Consider the following 3,637-nt stretch of genomic DNA (forward strand, 5'->3'; position numbering starts at 1 on the left):
TCATGTGTTAGTTTGCTGATGATGATGGCTTCCAACTCCATCCACATAGCTACAAAAGAACTGATATTCTACCTTTTCATGGCTGCATCATATTCTATGGTATATATGTACCACTTTCTTTATCCATTCTATCATTGATAGGCATTTAAGTTGATTCCATTACTGCACTATTGTAAATAGTGCTGCAATGAACATACATATGCATGTATTTTTATAATAGAATGATTTATGGCCCTTTGAGTATATACACAGTAATGGCATTGCTGGGTCAAACATCAAACATTTATACTATATATATTATATCATATGTTATATATATTATATATATATATATACATATATATGATGATCTCCTGAGATCCCTAACTTAATTATACCTACATAGACCTTATTTTAAAATGAGATCACATCCATAGATATAACAATGAGGAGTTGGACATAGCTTTAGGGGACACTATTCAACTTATTACAGTGATACACATAGCTTCCACTTCCATCCCATCAGTGCCAAGTTAACTTCAAAGGAGGTAGAAAGTCTTTTCATGTGCCCAACAAAGACAGAAGAATTGAACACAATGAACACTAATAATATTTTCCAAAACTACTAGTGCACAACTGAGAGAATGTGGAGTAGTGTTGGCTCAGTAATGACTCTGAAGTGTCTTAGAAGGGAAAGTTGAAAGATAAGAATTAGGAAAGAGACAAAGTTGGCAATAGTCAAAAATAGAGTAATCATTATGAGTACCTGTTTCATACATTTTTGTTAGAATCGTGCCTTTAATTCTGCTATTTATGCTGATATAGTTCTAATACAGTAGGTAAGAAAAATCAGACTGGTCAAATATTGTTTTCACAGTTTCTTGTTATTTGCTGTAATGGATTGAATTGTGTTTCCTCAATATTCATATGTTGAAGTATTCACCCTCAATGTGACTATACTTATAGATAGGGCCTTTATGGAGGTGATTAAGAATAAACAAGTTTATAAAGGTAGAAATCTAATCTAATAAGACTGGTGTCCTTAAGAAGCAGAAAAGACATGAGAACAGTCTCCTCTATGTGCATGTGTGCAGGTACAGAAAACAAATCATGTGAAGACAAGAAGAAGATACCATCTGCAAGCCATGGAGAAAGGCCTCATCAGAAACCAATCTGGCAGAAACCCATATCTTGGACTTCCAGTCACCAACGTTGTAAAAAAAATTAATTTCTATTTGTCAAGCCACCCAGTCTGTGGTATTTGGTTATGGCAGCCCAAGCCAACTAATACGGGTACCTTTATATTACACACTGCATCGCCCCATAAAAATTTTTAAAATGTAGCTTAGCTGAAGTTCTGTAATAAATCCTACAAATTTCGTATGTCTCAACTTACTCAAACATTACTCAAGTGGTTATTTTTGCTCTGAGTGCTTATTTTATATACACACATATTTTTCCCAAAGCATATATATATATATAACATTTTGTTTTCATAGGTTACTTTCAAAGATCCAATGTTTAAATTTAACTTTTATACATTTCCTTACTTGCAAGTGGATTTTTTACAAATCTTATTTTTTTAACTTCACTGATGTATGATTGGAGTGCAATAAATCACTTTAAGTGTGTGGCCTTTGGTCAGTGTTGGATATAGATACTTTATGAAACAATAGCCACAATAAAGAAAATAGGCATTTCCATTATCCCCCATAATTTGTTACCATTTATAATCCATTCATCCCTATAAACCCATCTTTAGGCAACTACTAATCTGCTTGTTATCACTATAGATTAGTTTGCCTTTATATAAATTTAAGTGAAAAGAATCGTACACTGTGAACTCTTTGTTGTCTAGCTTCCATCCCTCAGCATCATATAACGGCATACAGAAAACAGAAACATATTACTTAATTTTTAAAAATACCAAAATTACTCATGAGAAAGCCCAGATATCAGAATTATCAGACTTTGAAACAACTGTCTTAAATATGCTCAAAAGCTAAAGAGAAACATGAACAAGGAATGAAACAAAATAAGAAAAAGATTTATGAATGAAATGAGAATATCAATGAAAACAAAATAGAAACTTTTTTAAAAATGAGTAAATGGAAATTCTAGAGCTGAATGGTATAATTATTCAAATAAAAATTCATTTGCACGTTAAAAGTTACTGTGGTATCATCTCACCCCAGTTAAAATGCTTTTATCCAAAAGATAGGCAATAACAAATGCTGGCAGAAATGTGGAGAAAAGGGAATGCTCATACACTGTTGAGGGGAATGTAAATTGGTACAATCACTACGTTAAGGTTCCTCAGAAAACTAAAAAGAGAGCTACCGTATGATCCAACCATCCCACCACTAGCTATATGTCACAAAAAAGGAAATCTGTGTATCAAAAAGATACATGCACTCCTGTATTTATTGCACCACTATTCACAATTGCCAATATATAGAAGCTACGTAAGTGTCCATCAATGGAAATGGATACAGAAAATTTGACACATATACACAATTGAATATTATTCAGCCATAAAATAATGAAATTCTGTCATTTGCAACAACATAGATGGAACTGGAGGACATTAAGTGAAATAAATCAGTCACAGAAAGACAAATGTTACATGTCATCATCTGTAGGAGCTAAAAAACAAACTTATAGAGCTAGACAATAGAATGACAGTTGCCAATAACCAAGAAGGGTAGCAGGGTGGGGGAATAAAGTAGGAATGGTTAATGGGTATAAAAATACCATTAGATAGAATGAATAAGCACCAGTATTCAGTTCCACAGTAGAGTGAGTATAGTTAATAATAATTTATCATATATTTAGAAGTACCTAAAAGAATAGAATTGGAATGTGACTAACACAAAAAAATAATAAAGGCTTGAGGTGATAGACTCCAATTACCCTGATGTCATCATTATATGCTGTCTGTATCAAAACATTATAGGTTCCCCAATAAATATATTCCACCATTCTGTTGTATATAATAGTTAAGCATAAATATTTTTTAAAAAATTTTAAACAACAGTTGGCAAAAAAAACAAATTATAAATATTAAAGTGGAAATAAATAATGGAAATGCAATAAAGGGAATCAATGACACCAAGTGTTTATTCATTGAAAACATCAACAAAATTGACACAAACTTAACCATCCTTTTCTTGGGGCTGCGCTACTGTCTAATGAGCGCATAGTGAGGGCAGTACTGCTAACACCTAAACAACACACTTGCATCAACTAAAGCTTTGCTTTACATTGGTGCAAGTTTTGGAAAAAATGAAAATCCTTTTTAATTAAAAAAACTTTTTTAAATAAAAATAAAAAAATTGACACAAACTTTTAGCTAGATTGACAAAGAAAGAAAATATAAATAAATACAACTAGTAATGAATATGTAGACTAAGTTCATATAACCCACAGCCTGCAGGCCACATGCAGACCAGAACAGCTTTGAATGCAGCCCAACACAAATTCATAAACTGTCTTAAACCATTATGAGGTGATTTTTTTTGCATTTTTTAGCTCATTACCTATTGTTAGTGTTAGTGCATTTTATATGTGACACAAGACAACTCTTCTTCCAATGTGGCACAAGGAAGTCAAAGGATTGGACATTCCTGGTGTAGTGATTACTACAGATCTTACAGAA

At 32.3% G+C, this 3,637-nt stretch overlaps 1 non-coding gene across 1 annotated transcript; it reads left to right on the forward strand.

The window, feature by feature from the left end:
• Nucleotides 1-3,137: 3,137 nt before the first annotated feature.
• LOC119467163 lies at nt 3,138-3,263 on the forward strand. Its single transcript, XR_005195694.1, has one exon. It is a non-coding gene; the product is annotated as a U4atac minor spliceosomal RNA (small nuclear RNA).
• Nucleotides 3,264-3,637: the final 374 nt, after the last annotated feature.

Source organism: Cebus imitator, unplaced genomic scaffold (genome assembly GCF_001604975.1).
Source record: "Cebus imitator isolate Cc_AM_T3 unplaced genomic scaffold, Cebus_imitator-1.0 Scaffold12, whole genome shotgun sequence".
NCBI lineage: Eukaryota > Metazoa > Chordata > Mammalia > Primates > Cebidae > Cebus > Cebus imitator.